This window comes from Perognathus longimembris, chromosome 5 (genome assembly GCF_023159225.1).
Source record: "Perognathus longimembris pacificus isolate PPM17 chromosome 5, ASM2315922v1, whole genome shotgun sequence".
Taxonomy (NCBI): domain Eukaryota; kingdom Metazoa; phylum Chordata; class Mammalia; order Rodentia; family Heteromyidae; genus Perognathus; species Perognathus longimembris.
This window is the reverse complement of record NC_063165.1, coordinates 73,204,044-73,224,281: the sequence shown is the minus strand read 5'-3', so window position 1 is coordinate 73,224,281 and position 20,238 is coordinate 73,204,044. Positions and strand designations below refer to the sequence as shown.

The 20,238-nt window shown below is 41.7% G+C and overlaps 1 protein-coding gene and 1 long non-coding RNA gene across 3 annotated transcripts in view; both read left to right on the top strand.

The window, feature by feature from the left end:
- The window catches only part of Fndc3b (fibronectin type III domain containing 3B), a 274,961-nt gene that overhangs the window by 110,388 nt on the left and 144,335 nt on the right, over positions 1-20,238 (top strand). The window lies entirely within an intron of this gene.
- On the top strand, positions 1,044-11,682 carry LOC125351979. The gene is made up of 3 exons (XR_007211072.1): positions 1,044-2,225; positions 8,266-8,271; positions 11,671-11,682. It is a non-coding gene; the product is annotated as an uncharacterized LOC125351979 (long non-coding RNA).

Here is a 20,238-nt window from a genome sequence, read left to right as displayed (position 1 = left end):
AGAAACGTATGTGGGTGAAGTGTCCCACAGACTCTGAGACTTGAGTTTTAAAACTGCAGTTGCTGTTGACAATGTGACTCATCTCCTTTTTTCCCCTTCTACATGGTAGCTACCAATAAGGAACTCGTGTATAAAATGGTACCTATTATTATTTAAAGCATAGCTGAGTATGAGCCTTTGCAGATGAGTACAAGTTTTGTGGCTGCTGCAGACTTTTACCTCCGAGGCACCTTATAAACTGTTGCCTCTCCTAACATACCAGGAGGCAGATACAGATGGCAAACGTGCAAACACTAGGCTTGCTTTCCACTGGATCTGCATTGACAAGCATCAGCTGTATGTGTGTTCATCTGTTAAAAAGTGCAGAATTCCTTTTTTATTAAACTTAGGTATTGCACATTCATTCATTGTGTCACTTGTAGCTCCGATTGGTCTCAAATTTGTAATCCTTGTGCTTCTACCTCTCAGTGCCATAATTACAAGCCTGTGTCACCACACCTGGTTGTAACACTTAAAAAATAACAGCTTTTTTTTTATTAAGAAAATCCAGTTGATGTTAAAAAACAAATGGAAATGTTAGGCAACAACATTACTTGATCTTTTCTTACTCTTGATAATGTAAGGGAGTAAAGCCCCTGCTTAACTTGTACACATAGAATGACTACTCTGCAGGTGGCTAGTCACGCTTTCTGTCATATTCAGCCTCGTCATCTTTTTGTCACTCAGTAGTACCATGCTGGCACCTGTGCATAGTAAGTATTAGAATAGTGATTGACATAAGTCACAGGTTATTTTTCAAAAATGGTATAATGGGAACAATAGTGATATTTAGCAAATATTTAAGACATAGTTACTCTGTGCGTGAATGTGTATGTATGTGTGCACTTGCGTGTGTGCACGCCTAACAGTCCTGGGGCTTGAACTCAGGGCCTGAGCACTATCCCTGAGCTTTTTTGCTTGAGGCTAGTACTCTACCACTTTGAGGCCCAGGTCCACTTCAGTTTTCTGGCTGCTAATTGGAGACAAGAATCTCAAGGACCTTCCTGCCCTCCCTGGCTTCAAATCAGCATCCTCACATCACGGCCCTCCTAGTAGCTAGGATTACAGATATGAGTCACCGGTGTCCCGCTTGACATTGCTATTTTTTCAACTCTTCTCTTTGGCAGTCTTGGCATTTCAACTCAGGGTTTCGCCCTTGCTAGGCAGGTGGTGTAGGCTGAGCCCAGGCACATGCCTGAATCACAACTCACCTGTTTTTAGGCTTCTTGCTATAGATGAGGTAGTGGTGTGCTAGCTGCACCAAGACCCCTGAGATGGGATCTCACTAACTTTTCTACCTGGATTGGCCTATAACTGCAATCCTTCTAATTTCATCTTCCTACTCAGCTGGGATGACTGGTTCATGTCACTGAGTCCAGCTATTGGTTGAGATGAGGTCTCACGTGTATGATTGGATTCACCGGGATTCTTGGTCCTCTGATTCCAAGTATCCAGGTTATAAGCCTGAGCTACTCATACCTGGCTTATTTTTATAACTCTTAAGCTAACTCTGATTAGTTTTATCCTAAAGGCATTTTGCAGATATGGACAGATTCTTTATTTGTCATAATTCAGTGATAGAAATTCAAATGAGAGCAATAAACATTGAAAGTGTAATTAAAATACCATTTTTTGTTTTTAAGCAGATGTGTACAAATCAATGCAGCAACTAAGTGTCTCCTTGTCTTTTCTTGGAGTGGCTAGGCTGAAGTTGTTTGTGTTTTAGACCTGTAAATTATATACCAAGTTCACCCTGTGCATTGTCTCTCCAGGCATTTATTTTGGATTCAATAACTATTAAAATCCTTCATGTACCTCCTTCCTTCTTTGCACGGCATGGACCTGACCTCCCTCGCAACTTTTGTACAGTTTGTACTCTGTGACATCGTTTTGTTTTGTTCTCTATTGTTTCTTCACTGCTTGGGCATTTTCCTCACTCCTGAAAAAATGGACCTTAAGGAATGAATCACCTTAGTGGGAAGGAAAGCATTGAAAATTGATTGACATGTTTTTATAATTGAGGAAATAGGGATGTTTTTTCGGATACTGAATATTTGCTCCCAAGGACAAGTGAACTTGCTGAAACTTAATACATTTTAATCATCAGAATAGAGTAGTCACAATTATTTTTCATGTGTACAACTGTAATTTGCTTTCTACTATGACTTTATTTTAGAAGGGAAAATGTAACTGTCCTGGAACAAGAGTAGTTTCCAAGCTGTGGCAGAAAGGATTCTGCACGCATGGCAAGGAGGCCAGAGGCCACTGTGAGCCATCTCCGTTTTGCTAGACTCCTCTGCCGCCCCAGGCCTAGGCAGGTACCTACTTTCTGGCCCACATTTTCTCTGAGAAGATGCTTCTCCTTCAACAGGTGATCACCATGGCAATGAGATAGTGTCCTATTTTTGGATCAGGAAAGTAGTGCCTTCTTAAATCTAATAATAAACGAGAATTCCAGAACCCTGGGGTATTAAGCAAGTGCATGTGTTTGCCTTCTTTGAAAATCACACCCTTCTGTCATGTTCCTGTTAAGTTGTCTGGAATAGGGAATTTTGCCAGAGAAGTGGTTTAATTGTAAGTTTTCATTTTTTGCTAACACCAACAGCACCCGTTTACTAGTTGCTCAGTGGGCTCAAGAAAAGTTAAGTAACTTGACGAGGTTCACAGGGGAAATGAGTTCAGCCCAGACTGCTTAGCATTAGATGGACACTGTGATCCGCTAGAGAAAGGCCAGGGCCACCGTGAGTTCCTGGAGCCTCATAAAAGGGCTGGCAGTGCGTGTGGCCCCAAGTCAGGGGTAGGGTGAGCATTGTGGTGGGGTTAGTGGCATGGAGGGTGCAGAGTCTGATGCTGCCGGAGTGAGGGTGAGTCCAAAACACACGAGAGTTAAGCCAGGGAGAGTCCTGTCACTAAGGTTTCAAATTATGCAGCCTCAAGTGTCCTGTTCCCCACAAAGGCCACAGATGGCTCAGAAGCTGTGGGGGTTAACACCAGGATGGAGATAAAAGCTTTCAGTACTCTTCAAACAGTTGGAATCTGATTGCAGCCTTCCGCTCACCACTGCATTTGTCAGGAAGCCCACCTTTCATTACATAGTCCCTTTTCAAATGTTGACCAAGAAATATTACTAACAGGCTTAAATAGACCAGTTAACCCAACCATAATGGCTAAAGTTGTTTAGAATTACATCCTAAAGAGGGAGGAGGGATTGATACATATTCAAAGTTTTTCAGTGGTTAATAGCCATGTGTCTTTTCATGTTATGATAAAACATTGAATAATTTGAAATTATCTTTATAGATAAACATCATGTAATTTTATAAATAATTGACACTGCAAAATATAACCATCTTGTCCACAAGTGCAAGTTGAAAAGATTAAGACTCAGAGAAGAAGCTCCATAATATGGTTTTTAAGGCTGTCCAGCATGCATCTGAAGAGGATTGGAGCCACTTAAAGAGAAAAGGGAGGGAGGACGGGGGAAGAAGGGAGATAGACAGCCTAACAGTGATCTCAGCACACTCCTCTGCATTGAGAAGAACTGAGACATCTTAAGAGAACTTAGTACGTTAATTTCTTTACACGTTTGCTTTGTGCTTGGTAAATGATACTCTTCATCTCAGTGATCATGATTGCCAGGAAAGCCTCTGTCTTTGATATTTTGTTCTTGATGCCAGTGTTATTATTCTAGCAGTAGGAGAGCCTGTGTTTCCCAGAAGGTAAGCCGGCTTTTCAACCAGGGGGCTTTACCGGGGCTTGAACTCCGGGCTTCACATATTCTTCCTTGGCTTTTTCACTCAAGGCTGGCACTCTGCCACTTGAGCCATATCTCTACTCCTGTTTTCTTGGTAGTTAATTGGAGATTACAGACTGGGCTGACTTGGAACCTTCTCCATCCTCAGATCTCAGACTTCAGAGTAGCTAGGATTGCAGGTATGAGCCTGCAGCTCGATGAGTCTCACTTGCTCCTGCCCAACTCCATCATCTGAGACAGGCTGGAGAGCCCTGGAGGATTCAGAAGCCATCTCAGGCCCTTGGAGGGAAGGTGGAATGTGGGTGTAGCGTCTATTCTGGTCTTCAGTGGTACTAGAGGGCCATGTAGGATGTATGTGTTGCTAGACCAGTCATGTCTTCTAGAGCTCTTACTCATCAGTCTTGGTTTCTGGGACAGACAACTCAATTAGAAGGTTACAGGGGAAGATGGAGGTAGGGCTTGATGACCTGGCTCTGGAAATCCAACTCAGATGTTCTGGTGTCCAGGAGAGTGATCTTGTCTTACTGATCTTGTCTTAGTTTTGATGATGACCCCCGTGAAAAGCCAGGATCCATCAGTACACTGACTTTATAACAAGGATTTAATTGCACATCTTTGGGACCATGAATTATTATCCACCATGGTTGGGGACTACCAAATACAGTTTATCCGACACTGTAAATAACCATATCTTCCAAACTGGAAATCAGATAATTATCTAGGAAAATGTATTTTTCTAGCTGCTACCTTGCAAATTATGATTTCTCCTAAGTCTTGGCATGTGATTTTTCATTTCATATTTCTGCCCAATTCTCAAGATCCTGGCTACTGTGTCACTTGTATTACATATCAGACACCAGTCCTGACTTTTTATTGTTTGCTATCTAACTTGCTTGTCTATTTTTTTCAAGATGTTTTGATTTGGTTGCTTCAAGTGTAGTAAGAGGTATTTCAAAGTATTATTTAGATGCTGAAGATACTCTGTATTACTTGGTTCCTTTTAGATCACTTGGTTTGAGTGTAACTCCTCCTTGTCACTGTGTGATCTTGGCTTGGGGTCACTTCCAGCTCCTCATGGTATTCACCGTGCCATGTGGCATTGTGATTGCTGACTGCTGGCACCCGATATCCTTCGGCCTTCTCATGCTTGTGCTCTGTATTGGAAAGTAAGGTGCTTTTGAAATGTGCCCCCAGGAGGTAATCATAATCAAATATTGCCACAAAAGGAAGATGAAGAATCCTTTTCAAAAAATGGTCTCCTGTTTTAAATACTAAAATGCTTACATTGAGGATGGATTAAAAAAAAGGAAAAGTTTTTATGGGGGAGGTAAGGATTGCAGGTAAGGAGGTAAAATTCTTCTAAAAGTTGCTGTAATGGTTATATTTGTGTAGTACAGTGCTGATGTACATCAACCAGTAACTAGTTGAGGCTCACTAATTTGAGAGGTATTGTGAGTTTACAAATATGTTGTCTCGTCCAGTTAATAAGAGGAAGATAGGCGTGATAATATACATTATAAATGAGACCATTCTACTACTGTTACAGTGGTCATAATTAACAATAAGTTGTAAGCTTATTGCAAAATATTGTTTATATATTTTTTCTTTAGTGCTTATACTAGGACTTGAACTCAGAGCCTGGGCATCGTCCCTTAGTTTTTTTCAACCAAAGTGGATGCTCAGCCACTTGAGCCATAGCTTCACTTCTGGCTTTTTGCTGATTATTTGGTGATAAGAGTTTCATAAATTTTGCTGATTGGGCTGGCTCCCAATTGTGATCCTGAGATCTCAGCTTCCTGCTTAGCTTTGATTACATGTGTAAGCCACCAACGCCTGGCTTGGAATACAGTTGTCCCTTGCCATATATCTCAGTTCACTTATTGCGGCTTCACTGTATCATGGTTTAAAAAATAGTGATCTCTTACCTATCATGGGAGCTGTGATCCAGTGACTCCTGCAAATAGGTGAAACTCCACAAAGGAGCAATAAGTGAGCCGTGATACAGCGAGGGATGACGATATAACGCTGCTACTTGGCAGATTTTCACCCATCACAGGGGCCTCTGGAGAACTTCTGTGATAAGGAAGCCATCACTGTATTTTTAAAATGTATGAGATGAGCCTGAGAAGCTTCCAGCATGAAAGAGCAGCATTTCTGAAAACCATTGTTTTTGTAGGTAGTATCTATGACAGTCTTCTTTTGCAGGGCTCAGGATCTAATCCCTGGCCTTGAGAATGCTAGGTGAGCCCCTTATAACCAAGCTACTGCGCCAGACCATACTGTCTATACCACATCACATATTATTATTATTATTATTATTATTATTATTAGTCTCTTGTGGGTCTTGAGTGCAGGGCTTGGGCGCTGTCCCTGAGCTCTTTTTGCTCAAGGCTAGCATTCTACCACTTTGAGCCACAGTGCCACTTCTGGTTTTCTGGTGGTCAGTCGGAGATAAGAGTCTCACGGGGACTTCCCTGACTGGCTTTAAACCAGGATCCTCAGATCTCAGGCTCCTGAGTAGTTAGGATTACATTCCACCAACACAGTATAATTTTTATGTTTAAATTAGTTTGATATAGGCTTTCTAACACTTACAGTATCAGCTACAAAATTTGGAAGGTGGTATTCCTATAAATTCAGAATGTTTCTTTTTTATGTAGAAAACATTTGCTAGCCCTCTGTCCTATGTGAGTACAATGTACAAATGAGTTTCCAAAAGCAAATTACCATTCGTTTGAACTGGAAATCATTGTGAGCTTTGTTACTGGTTTGTTTTCTGTATCTGAATTCGAGTTTATTGCTTTTAGAAGCTTCTCATCAGCGTTATCTTTAGTACTAACCATGCTGGTGGATAGAACATGATTATGGACTGGATTATAGATAGAGATGTAAGAAAAAGGTGCTAAGAACATTGGGAGTGTTTAGAATTTTGTTGATAAATATCTCTTCATCTAATTTAGCACTAGAGAGACCTCTATGAGCTCAGATTCATAGGCGCATCACACGAAGCAGGAAAACTTTCTGGTTTTTCTCAATACCTTGAGCCTAGGAGATTTAATGAGTCTATGTGATTGGTCTGCCCTCAATCCAGAGTGGGTAACCTAATTCTAATGCCACGGTGAATGGTTACTGTGACTACCCTGTTGCTAAGAAACCTGTTCTGTTATCAAGTTGCCTTGGTGAAGTAATGGCTTCTCTGGACTTGGACTCCTTCACACTGCTGAGAGGTTGTTAATCATAGCCATGAAGGACCTTAAAGAATTTGTTTCCTAGGTTATAACTAGTTTTTAAAAAAATTTCTTAAATCAGGAAGAGAAATAAACCTAGGTTTGTAGAAAGTGACTTAAAATGTTCAAGTTATTTTTAATTATAGCCTTTCATTATAGAGTAAGTTGTGATCTAAGATAGAAAGCTGCTGTTATTAATCCTAAATAAGGACAGTTTGTGTATGGTATGTCCTCCCCACCCCCACCTCCAATCTCAGCACTTCTGTTCTTGTTGGGGATTCTTGGCAGTGGATCTGAAATGTACAGAAGAGTGTGTGAATTGAGAGTGTGAGAAAGAAAAATATGCGTGAAATTATTTTTGTCACTAGGTATTAGGTGCTGTTAGGAAAGGATCCAGCATTTTGTAAGAAAACAAATGCTATGCTTTGTAGACAGTTGTTTTCTCTTTTCCTTTTGGTTTTAAAATGCATGAACTTGATTTTAGGGTAAAAATTCTTTCAAGGAAAGGAATCTGTCTTTTGCCAGCTTTGCTCCATGGCAAAAGGCTTCTCACCCAGGTAAGCAGCATCACTGTAGATTCTCAGGGCTGAGCTGCTACCACATCCACATGTGAAAGGATCTGAGCAGTGTCCAAGTTTGTGTAACTTGGAGCTCTTCCATGTTTTTGCTTAATAACCACATACGTCTTAAAGTACTTGTTCCCAGCAGGTAATGTTTTGAGAAAACTTATTACTGCTGTCTGGAGGCAATGTAGAAGGGTCGCTTCCTGTTTCACTCCAGTCTCTATACAGTGTGGTCCTGCGCAAGTCACAAACCAGCCATAGAACCAGGTTCCCCCGTTGGAGCCTGTAGAGGCCAGGGAGTAGGCACTGGCGCGTATGGGGGTAGACATAGTGAGGACCCCTCAGAAGTCAGACGGGCTTGATTCCACGCTAGCTCTCCTGCGTCAGCCTTCCTGACCTTGTATAAATTATACAAAGATACAAACCTGGATTTTCCCCCACAGCAACAAATGATACCAGTTTCCCCTTCAAAGAATTGGAAGGATTAAACAGGATTTTACACAATGCTTTCCATGATCTAGCTTTTAATGTGAGACTTCATAATTGTAAAAAGTTTATTACTACTTTAGAGGATTTTAGGGGACTGTAAGTTATTTCTTTATGGCTGAAAGGTTTGAGTACTCAGCATTTGACATACTTACAGCATATATACTTGCTAGGATGTATTTGTAGATTTTAAAAGGTTCATGTATTTATTTCCTATAATTTTTATTTATTAATTTTTATTTTTATACCAGTCCTGAGACTTGATATCAGGGCCTGGGCTCTCTCCCTGACCTTTTGTGCACAGCGCCACTTGAACATCAGCTCCACTTCTGACTTTTTGGTTGTTAATTGGTAAAAAAGAGACTCACAAATTTTCCTGCCTGAGCTAGCTTCAAACTACAGTCCTCAGATCTCAGCCTCTTGAGTAGTAGCTAGATTATAAGCATGAGCCACTGGCACCTGGCTGATTTTTAAAATTCTTTATCATTTATATCAATTTGTTTGTACTCTTCACCCTTTTCTTAATTTGGGCATTCCTAGTGGCAGTCCTGACTCCTAGTCTCTCAACGTTTTGCTGTGAAGTAGAGTGTAATGTGGTTGAAGTCTGTTACTTGAACTCTGGGAGAAATATTTCAGAAATATTTATCTGTACCTTTCCTCCTCTTCTCTTGATATAACTATTTTAAAAAATATATATTTTAGTTTCACCAGGCCCTAAGTGGCTCATGCTTGTAACACACACACACACACACACACACACACACACACACACACACACTCACTATTCTTTTCAGCTAGTAGTGGGAGCCAACATGTACCTGTACTATTGGAGTTGTATTTCTGCAAGACTCTCAGTGGACAGGTGGAGAAAACTGAAATGTGTGGTTATATGCAGATGCAGATACAAATACTCATGTCTTACATTTATTTCTACCTCTTAGAAACTCTATGAATTTACATTGGCGCCTAGCATTCCAATCTAAAGAATTCATTCTCATGCAGTGAATTCCCGCTATTTCTGTCACTGTGAGAAACCTGGCTAACCCCTTAGGATCTGATGTCCATGTCTGAGATTCTAACCCCCTCCCCCCCCACTAAGACTCCAGAACCAGTCCCAGGAAGGCATCAAGGGCCACGTATTCTCAAGTCCTCCCCTCTGGGCTGTTCTCTTCTGGATCGCCCTCCCCCACAGGAGCGGGCGCTCTGTGCCCAGCCAGCTCCAGTCCACTGGACGCCGTCTCCTGGATGCCTGTCTTGAGGATCAGGAAGAGGAAGAATAAAATGAAGAGCTTTTTTCATGTTCTTAGCATGCCAGAGGAGGGAGTCATAGCTGTTCCAAATGTTTGGAAAAACACCAACCTGCTAGTTGTAGTAAGGAAAAAGTTTCATTATAATTGCTTTTGTCATTTGGAGTTGGAGTTCATATGATAGGATGTGGTGTATATATATGAATCCAGTGTATCTACTACCTCCCCACTGGCTTAGTTGAAAATAAAAGTGTGTGGTAAAAATGAGAGGGGGTGGGGAAGAGAAGCACTTGAAGTATTTTCACCTAAAGTATACTCATGTACTGGCACTTGAATTTAGGACCTAGTATTCTCCCTTAGCTGTTATGCTCAAGGATGGTGCTCTACCACTTGGGCCATACCTCCACTTCTGCTTTTTGGTGGTTAGTTGGAGTCTTACAGAGTTTTCTGCTGAGGCTGGCTTCCAACCATAATCCTCAGATCTCAGTATCCTGAGTAGCAAGGATTACAAACACGAGCCACCAGTGCCTGACTGTCTTTACTTAATTTTTACTTTGAAGGTCTATCTTTGTGGCAATTGTATCTAACCTATACTCTGTCATGTACTTGCACAGGCAAAAAGAGTATGGGCAGAGCTTGTTATCTAACACCAACTTAGTGGATTTATTTGAATGTAGCTCAGAAGTCTTAAGTAAGATCATTCCGCTGCCATGCTATTTGTGCCAGCCACAACCTTGGGGTGGGGGGAGGCAGCAGTGGGGAGCAGAGACAATTCTTGCCAGCTTAGGGGCTACAAGTGAATGGCAAAGTGAAGATGCCCTCCATCCCCATTGCAACAACTGGATGAGGTTTCCACTCAGTCCTGGTGACTCTCCAGACTCCTGTGTCTTACGAGTTTTCTATTCTTTTCTGTTTCCTTCCAAAAAGCATTAGCATTTTGCCCCACCACTTGGGCATGGTAGGGCGTGGCATATGTGGATATGGTGTGCAGGGGGAGGTTCTTCCTGCGGGCTCTTCTGTCACTGGTTATCCTATGAGTGTGATCTCATAAGAAGTGTCTAGGTGTCAGCGATTTCTCTGTCCTGAGATCATTCCCCTGTAGTTGGATGAAGCAACCAGGATCTCCTGCTGGCTCGTCTTGTGCCGTTCTGTGCCATTTCTGGTGAAAGAAGTCCACCTCATCTTGAACAGCATCTCCCCTCCCACCTGTGGGGATGACAAGATGGGAGGTGTTCGAACAGCCATCTGTGTCTCCTTCGTCTGTGGTTGACGTACCAGGTACAGCCAGTGAACACACAGGATGCCCCATTAAAGCCGAAGTTCACACACACTAAAAATATTTTTTTTTCACCTGAAGCATATCCCATGCAGTCTTGCAGGATTTTTTCATGAGAAATGACTTGCATGTCTGCAGTTTAGCTTTTAACTGAGTGTGGCCTGGAGCTCCACTCTGCAAGTTCTTGCATGATGAAATACTGTACTGATGGAATATGCATGTTATACAGAAAAATAGTATGTATGGTCAGTTTCCAAGAGAACACCCTCCTGCTATCACAAGTTTCCTCTAGAGAGAACAACATTTCCAGCTGCTTCAAAGGTAGCTGTGTGCCGGGCACCCGTGGCTCCCGGCTGGAATCCTTGCTGCTCAGGAGGCAGAGATTGGAGCATCGCAGTTTGACGCCAGCCCAAGCAGGAAAGTTTGAGACTGCTTTCTCCAATTTAATAACCAAAATGCTGGAAGTTGAACGGTGGTCAATTGGTAGAGCATTAACCTTAAGTGAAAAAGGTAAAGGACAGTACCCAGGCCCTAAGTTCAAGCCCCAGTTCGAGTCCAAAGGAAAGGAAAGGAGAGAAGTGGGGAGAGAATGGGAGGGAAGAAGGGGAGAGGAGAGGAGAGCTGAGGAAGGCAGGCAAATGACTCTGTTGAAAAAGAGAGATCTTTACAACACAGGCTAGTGCATAGGAAGTTGGATATAGGAAGAAAACATATTAGGAAGTCTCTGGTACTTTGATATTTTAGTGTACCAGAAGCAGACTAGAAAACTCTATATGACACAAGTAACATTCCTTCCCACCCTGCTAGTACTTTCTTCAATAGCTTTTCAGTGCTTGATTCATCGAATTGCTTCTTGTAAATGCCAGTGGTTATTATTCCTAGTTTTATGAGTTAGGAGCTCTTCAGGGTGAAAGGGTTATTGGGTACCTTCCCAATGGAAAGAGTTTGTCTTGGAGTTGTCCTGTTGAACATCTGGTGCAGATTGAGTAGATTGATAAGAAGACCCTTGTGTCTTCATTGATCATTTCATCTTCCCCTCAGTCTCTGGTCCCTGATCTTTGTAGTGATTACTTGAAAGCCCATATATTGTTTTATTTAAATAAAATGGAGAATTATTTGAGGTATTTTAATGGTTTATCACAGGGGCTGGTACATTTTTTTTCTACTAGGGGCAAGATAGTAAATAACTTGCATTAGGCACGCTGTCTGAGATGCATGTCCTTTCTTTCTTTTGTAACTCTTTAAAAAACTATGTAATCCAGTTTTAGCTGGTGACCTGCACAAAAATAGGCCATGAGCTGGTAGTAGATTTCCTTGGTAAAAATGTTTCATCTGAGAAACATATTACAGACGTATGCCTTAATCCAGATATAAATACACGTGGGGGCTAGGAATGTGCCTTAATTCATACAGCGCTTGCCTAGCCTGTGTGAAGTCTTGGGTTCGATTCCTTAGTACCACATAAATGGGAAAAGCCAGAAGTGGCACTATGTCTTAAATGGTAGAGGCTTAGGGACAGAGCCCAAGCCCTGAATTCAAGTCCCAGGACTGGCAAAAACAAACAAAAACAAGTGGTCTTGACGGGGGATTGATACTTAACAATAATAATTTGTTGTAGACTGTGTTGGCATTATTATTGTTATTACTTGTGGTACTGAGGTTTAAAGTTCAGGGCCTTGCCATTGCTATGCAGGTGTTCTGCCACTTAAGCTGCCAACCTTTTCTGTTGCAATTTTTTTTTTTTTTTGCTGGTTGTTTGTATATGTCCAGGTCAAATTGTGATCCATATATATATCCCTCTTAGCTAAAATGACAGGTGTATATCAACCCCCCAACCCGCCCCCAAGTTTTGTTAGTTAAAATGAGGGTCTTATGACCTCCTTGCTTGAGCTGGCCTTAACCTGTAATCCTCCTGATTTTGGCCTCTCAGGTAGCTAAGATTATAGGCACGAGCCATTGTGTTCTATGTTGTGGGCATTAAAATGTTCTAAAGGACACAACCTCTCTTCCTGCCCCTTTCCCCCATGGCAGTTACCCAAACATTCATATCTACATCCATAAATATCATCCATATTTATATCTATATCCATCTAAATACACATAGAGAGACAGATAACTATATATGTCTGTGTCTGTCTTTGTCTGTTTATCATCTGTCTATGCTGGGATAAGAGTCTCATGGACTTTCCTGACCGGATTATTTTCAAAACTTGATCCTCATGTCTCAGCCTCCTGAGTAGTTAGGATTACAGGTGTGAGCCACTGTTAACCAGACATTACCCCTATTTTCAACAGGAAAAGTAAGTAAATTCTTATTTAAATTTTTGTCTGTGTGTTTATACCACATACATTTCATTGTTACAGAACTCTGTTGCCAAGTATGTGGTGCTAAGTAGTCACATAGCTAACTCAGGCCCAAAGTGGGGGAAAGCAAGAGAGGGCTTGGTTCATCTTTGCTTTGTAGCTTGAAGTGTCTGGTGAAAATTTGGTGTCACAGGACATCCTAAACCATTTGTTATCTTTAAGAACTAACAGTTCTTTTATTTTTGAATTCTGTTGGGTGTAGAGATAATATACTCACAAATGCAATCAACCAAGAAGTTTGCTATCAGATTTGCTCCATCATTTCTCTGATTTCCTTAGCATGATTACACTTGGTGTTCCTCCAGATTTGACTGAAAACTCATCACTCATGTCTCTGAGAACGGCTGGTGGAACAGAATAGCCCATCAGGACCCATCCTGTGTTCTTGCCTTTCCAGCTACCATGTTACTGATTAGTAGAAAGCCATTCATTCATTCATTGCTTATTATTATAAGAGGAAATTGGGGTACTTCCCCTCATGATTTCTTTTTCACCCCTTCAGACCTTTACAAATGATCTGCAGGCCCAACCGCAGTGGTGAATAGACAGACATAGTTTCTAGGAAAGCTGTTGGGAGCCAGTGAATTGTGACCACTGGACAAAGGCATTTTGTTTAAAAAGCTTGTCCCAAAGTAGAGCTGGAGTCTGAAAGGAGGGCCGCCAGCGTCTCGTTCTTCCTGCTGCACACTGAGAGGAAAGCTGGTGTTTGCTGAGTGGATGTCTGTACCCACTGTCCAAACACATCTCTGTTTGCCAACTGTGAACATATTGCTCCCTCTGTGGGGCATCCATCATTCCTTGAATGGATCCTCTTGTGTTCAGAATTTCCGACTCAAAGACAGGGGGAGAGAAATATTTCTTTCAGACTCAAGCATTCACTAGAGCACCCAGGGTCTCGCAGGTCTTTAGAAACCAAGCCTGCACTTCTTGAGGAGAATGAGAAAGGAGCTGAGAAAAAGGAATCGGGAAGAGACAGCCCCATTGAAATGCCTTTTTTCTGCCTTATTTGTAGCCAGGTTTTTGTAAATAAACCTGGCTCCCTTGGCAAACACATGGGTGAGAAGATTCCTGATATTTTCTTTTTTCCTGAACAAAACAAAACTTTCTCCACCAAATTTCCAACTCCTGGTTTATTTTTGTTCCCCATCCATCTACACACAGATACTTCCACAAAATGTAGTACCACCATAGTATTATTAAATAGGCGATGCTTTTACAACTGATAGAGTTTTTTAACTTACCAGAAATGAAGGAGTGAAGTGTCATTGTCATCACTTTCTACATGCAAGTCTGTGTCGCAGTGCTCTCAGGGGAAGTCTAGAATTTGCTGCGTGGGAAAGCTTGGACCTGCCTTGCACTTCTCCATTGTTCTGTGTCTTTGTGGAGTGGGGGAACAATTCACACCCATAGACAGAGGGCCTCGAAGAGCACATGGGCAAGGGTATGTACCCATTCCCGCTGACTTGTTTACCAAGTACCTGTTAAACATTGGGCAAACTTTGCTAGGCATTGTGGGAAGCACAGAGGCTCTCCCTGTTTCTGGGATGATTGGAATGCTTTTGTGAGTGGAAATGAGGTTTCCAGTCAGCAACAAGTTGTTAGTCTAGCAATGTTTCTCATCAGTGAGAAATCAATGTGGAATAAAAGAGGGCGTGACCCCACGCCAAGCATGGTCCCTTTTGTCGTCCAAGCTCTCAGGCTTCCCATCTTTGCTGTGTAGATCTTACTTACCTAGGAATACCTAGAAGCAGCCAGTTGTTAATCTGATGGGTTCCAGTGGGACAGCTATGTGGGGGAGAAAGGGGTGGTGGACTGGGCAGGAATGAATCCAGGTAACCCTCTGGTAAACTAAACACATGCCAGCTATTTATCCTTAAGCACTTTGTGTGTTAAGTCATTTTTAGAAGATGTTCTCAGATTGGTACCACCATTTGAGTGGTCCTTACCTGAAATGCCTGGGACCCAAAGCACCTGGGAGTTCTAGTTTTATGGAATTGGTATAATATTTATTCAGACTTTACTGGTTGGGTGCTTCTATTCTGAAAATCCAAGAAGCAAAAGTTTTAAAGCTTTGCCAACACTTTGAAAGACTGAGATTTTGGAGCATTCTGGATGTTAGATGTGTTTGGATCCTGGTTTGAAGCAAGCCTGGGACAGAAAAGTCTATGAGACACTTATCTCCAATTAACTAGCAAAAAGCTGGAAGTGGAGGTATGGTTTAAGTGTTAGAATGCCAGTCTCAAGCAAAAAACCCAAGCCAAAGCATTAGGTCCCGAGTTCAGGTCCAGTCCTGGGTGGGTGGTAGAGGATGGACTGGAAAATACTTTCGTTGCATTGACCTTAAAAGAAGTTAACAAATGGTATATTTCAGGAATTCTGAGTCTACCTAAAGTACATGGAACTGAATTTGAGGTTAGATGACTACTCTAATTACACCTTTGAGTTTGAGGCAGAAAGTGAATATTGATAGTTTCTAATATGTTAGACTTCAAGCTGGACAGCTCTTAGCTCAGTAGATTAATCCTATAATCTTCACCACTTTGAAGCAAGGATTGTAATTTGAGGCCAGCCAGGCATAGAAATTTGGGAGACTTTATTTCAAACAAAGATTGGACACGGTGGTACACATCTGTTGTAACTACTACTGTGGACACAAGATGGTTGGGCACAGTAGTGCACACCTGTCATCCTCAGTGACGTGAGGAAGCACAAACAGGAAGATTGCAGCCCAGGCAAGCCTAGGTAGAAGGCAAGCCCCTGCTTTGAAAATAACTAATACTGAATGGGGCTGGAGAGACAGCCCAAGTGTAAGCCCCGAGTTCAAGTCCCAGCACTGCCTAAGAAGGAAGAACACCCTTATCTTACGCTGTTGGGCTGCAGAAGGGATTTGAGAACTGTGCATGTCACTTATAGCCATCGAAAGTATGGCATAGATGAATCTCAATTTTCTTCTGAATGAGCAATCCCGCTGGGAACCTCATTAGTTGTGAATCCTAGAGCAATTCAGTTGTACCATGAACAACCTCCCTTGCTGAGTAGGGTCAAATGAGGCGGTAAATTTCCATAAAAGAGAAAATTGTGTTTATCATATAACCAAATCCAATAGAAGCAAACATTTCTAGGTAAAATATTTCCCAAATATTTCAAGAATTACATGAGCATGTTAAACAGAAAAGGTCATGAAATTCTGCTGCGGTGGGAAAACAGGAACATAAAATCTCTTCTGAAGTTCATGTCTATTATCAGCCTTCTTGCCTGATTTTACGCTTCTACCTTCCTTCTTTTAGCACGAGGTAGTTAGAGGCTGTGATAGATAAAGTCTATCAGGTTATTGTCATGTTCTAATAGAAAAAAATCATTGATTTTTCTTGACACTTCTCTTCTGTACACTTTGCTTTAGTTAAACTTTTTAGCCAAGTGCAAAAGCAAATGAAAGGATTGGCTTATGACCACTGAAATGGATGTGGCCCTGGGAAGTGTGGACATAGGTGTTAGTGAAGAAGTGATTTTTCTTTCCGATTCAAGTGAGACTGGTGCTTGCTGAGAACGCATTTGCTTGTTGGATGTGTTATCTATATGTGGAGTCGTTAAATCATTTTTCCACTCGTATTCTTGGAGGTGGCGATTTTGTTGCTGACACTGTTGCAAAAGTTGGGTTAAAAATTAAAAAGCATCCTGATTAATGCCTTTTTATTATGCTGTTACAAGGACCTTGACTTAAAAGTCGCAGACAATGAAATTCTTAACTATGCGGTAAACTTTATGATTTCCTATGGCAATACGCACATACCTAAAACATAGATCTATGATACTTTGATGATGGTATAAACAGATATGTACCCAGGGGCTAGCTGATTTAAATAGCATGGATCCCCGGCCCATCTGAGGATGAAGAAAGTGCTTGCTTTCAGACGTGAATGGAGGAAGCCCTTGTTCAACAGTTCCTACTGCCATGGGTCAAGGTTTCTACTACCAGGGCCCACCAATCACACAGAGGCATTGTGGGCACGACACATCATTTCCAGTGGTCACTTGGCCCTTGTGTGGGCTTGCTTCTGTCTGAATTTAACTATGAATAGGCCAGGCTATAAATGAGCCCCTGCCCTACCCTACCCACCCCCCAAAAAAATACTACATTGGGAATACAGAAATTGACATAGTGCAGTGACTTGGAGCTTAGTTTCTAAAAGAAGTGTGCAGAGTGTGAAAGACCTACAGGGATGGTGTTGGAATCCATGTGATAAAGGAAGGAGACAAAGCAATATCAGATGGTTTTATCTATATAAAAGGGTGGCCAGTGGGATTTAACTGTCCTTGAATGACCTTTTTATAGAAATGAGGTAACATATAGTCTGCATGGCTCTTAGGAATTGAATTGGGATGATCCCTGCTTATTAAGAAGGAAAAAACAGGGGCTGGGGATATAGCCTAGTGGCAAGAGTGCCTGCCTCGGATACACGAGGCCCTAGGTTCGATTCCCCAGCACCACATATACAGAAAACGGCCAGAAGTGGCGCTGTGGCTCAAGTGGCAGAGTGCTAGCCTTGAGTGGGAAGAAGCCAGGGACAGTGCTCAGGCCCTGAGTCCAAGGCCCAGGACTGGCCAAAAAAAAAAAAAAAAGAAGGAAAAAACATTTAATCCTCTTAGGAAGCTGAGATCTGAGGATCACAGTTTGAACCAGTCCAAGCAGGAAAATCTGTGACATTCGTATCACCAGTTAACCACCCTCAAACCAGAAGTGGAGGCATGGCTCAATTGGTAGAATGGTAGCCTTGAATGGAAGAAAGCCAAGTGACGGTGCCCAGGGTCAGGAGTTCAACTCCTAGTACCTGCACAAAAGGTGGAATTTGTTGTACTTTTAGAAAGTGAACTCTACATTAGCTGAAGTAAGCTGGTCACTTGCTAGAGATTTCATTCAGCTGGTCAGACTTTAAATGCAGAATTGGTCTGGGTGACCTTGGAGATCCCCAAGTGAGTTTTGATTCTGTTAACTATAATATATATTAAAATGTTACCAAGTTTTAACTTATTTGGAGATTCATGGAGTTTATATCAAACTACACCAAAGGCCAGTAATCATACAAACAAATTCACTAATTGCCCAGACTTCTTGATAGAATGCTTATTATCTTACATTATATAAAATCCTGTGATGATTTTGTTGCCATGGAAATGTAATAATAGTTGCTTTATTGTGATGAAAGCTAGAGAATATTTTTAGCCAAATTATAGTCATCTTTGTCAGTTGAAGTATATTCAATTAAATGCCCATTAACAGTATCAAATTCATGGCACACCACTAACCCCTCTCCCCCTCTTCATTTTTCAACTTTACACTGAAATTAAGTCTTGCCTAATTGGGCTCAAAGTATCTATTAATGATCTGTGCTTCAAGAATCATGAATATACTAAGTTTTTTTTAAAAATCTGTATTTTACTGTGTTCTTCCCAGATCTTTATCCCCACCCAAAATGGTCTATAAAACACTTGAATCAAAACCAGAGAGCTCTTTGGGGCAGTGGGAAGGAGGGGAAGAAGGAGAGCCTTTGTGGAAAAGACTTGGAAACGTGGCAGTCTACACTTGCTCAAATTCGGATATAAAAACCAGTTGAAGATGAAAACAAGAAGGATTTTAAGTAATGCCAAGTCACAGCTGTTCTCTGGAATCTGTCAGCATAGCGTGAACTGTGCCAGTCCCTTTAGGAGTATCTCTCTCCAGAAAGCAGGGGGACACCAGGCTCCTTCTCTTTTCTCTTGCATTGAACAGGGACAGTTAGTGCTTTGCTCAAGGCTGTAAGGATCCATCCTCTCTTCCCACTGAGCCATCTGGTTTCGATGGGAAACAGTTGAGCAGAAGAGCCTTGAAAATACTGTTGGACCAGTGGCCAACATCTGGGCTCCTCTTAGGCTTTTTTGTGTCTCCACTTTGAATGTCATGAATGTACTGTGGTCACAGGCCTTTTAATGCCTCACAGGGATAATGGAAAATAATTCAGATGATGTTAATTGGGGCCACATATATTTTCTAGGTGTGGTTTGGGGGCTCCATTGTTTTTCCCACACGTGACTTAATTATTTCCTCTTTTTTTCTTCTATGTTATTTTTTTTCCCCTTCTACATTAGTGCCTCCCCTCTTTTCCAAGGTTATATTTCTGCTCCAGACCTTACTTTCTCTTGTTATTATTATTTTCTTTAATGCTAATACTAGGCTTGAACTCAGGGTCTCGTGCTCTTAATTTTTCTCTCATGGCCGATGCCCTATCAAATGACCATACCTCCACTTTCAGCTTTTTGGGTGGCGAAATGGAGAAGAATTTCATGGACTTTTCTTCTTGGGCTGGCTTCAAACCTAGATCTGTAGATCTCAGCTCCCTGAGTAGCTAGGATTACAGGTGTGAGCCACCAGCAGTTGGCCTCTTCTTTCTTTTTATCATTGTTTTTAGCCCCATTCTAGTAACCCATGTCTGTGTACAGTGACAGACCGACTTGACCTTAAATCTATGGCCAAGGAATTTTCATGCAAATGTTTTTTGGATTGTAGTTCTCTTCTAGTTGTGAACATGCTCTGTAGGTCAGCATGATGCTGGAAGTGAATCTCATTGCACGGGAAGACCTGTGCGCAGGTGGACGTGGGGACTGTCCTCCAAGGAAATTGGGGGAGGAGAGGTCATACCTCATCATGCATGATGGGGATAAAGCACAAGAAAGAACATTCTTGCAGTCCTCAGTGTAATCTGATTAATAGCGTCTGGAATCCTAAAGCTTCACCCTAAAAGGTTTTCTGAGTCATTCAGATATGCATATAACCTTAAGTATGTTGTAAATATATCCTTGCTTCACCATTGAGAATACTATGCAAAGCCCCCCATTAGCAGGTACTTTTATTTGTTTCTATTGCACACAATAATGTTTTCTTCTCTCCTCCTCTACATATTCCATTATGTCCTAGCCTTGTCCATTTGACTTAGAAAACTGAAGGCTAGTCTTGCTGTGCTAACTTGAAAATATACCTGTTCCCAACAGATATAGTGTTACACACCTGTAATCCCAACTACCCCAGAGACAGAGATTAGAAGGATTGCGATTCCAGGCCAGCTGGGGAAGAAAGTTAGAGAACTCTTATCCCCACCAATAAGCTTGGTATGATGCTAATACCTGTGATCCCAGCTATGCAAGAGACAGAGGAGGGAGGGTCGTGGTCCAGGATGTCCCAGTCATAAACTCGAGACCATATTAGGGAAATAAGCTAAGCAAAAAGGGCTAGAGGTGTGGCTCAAGTGGG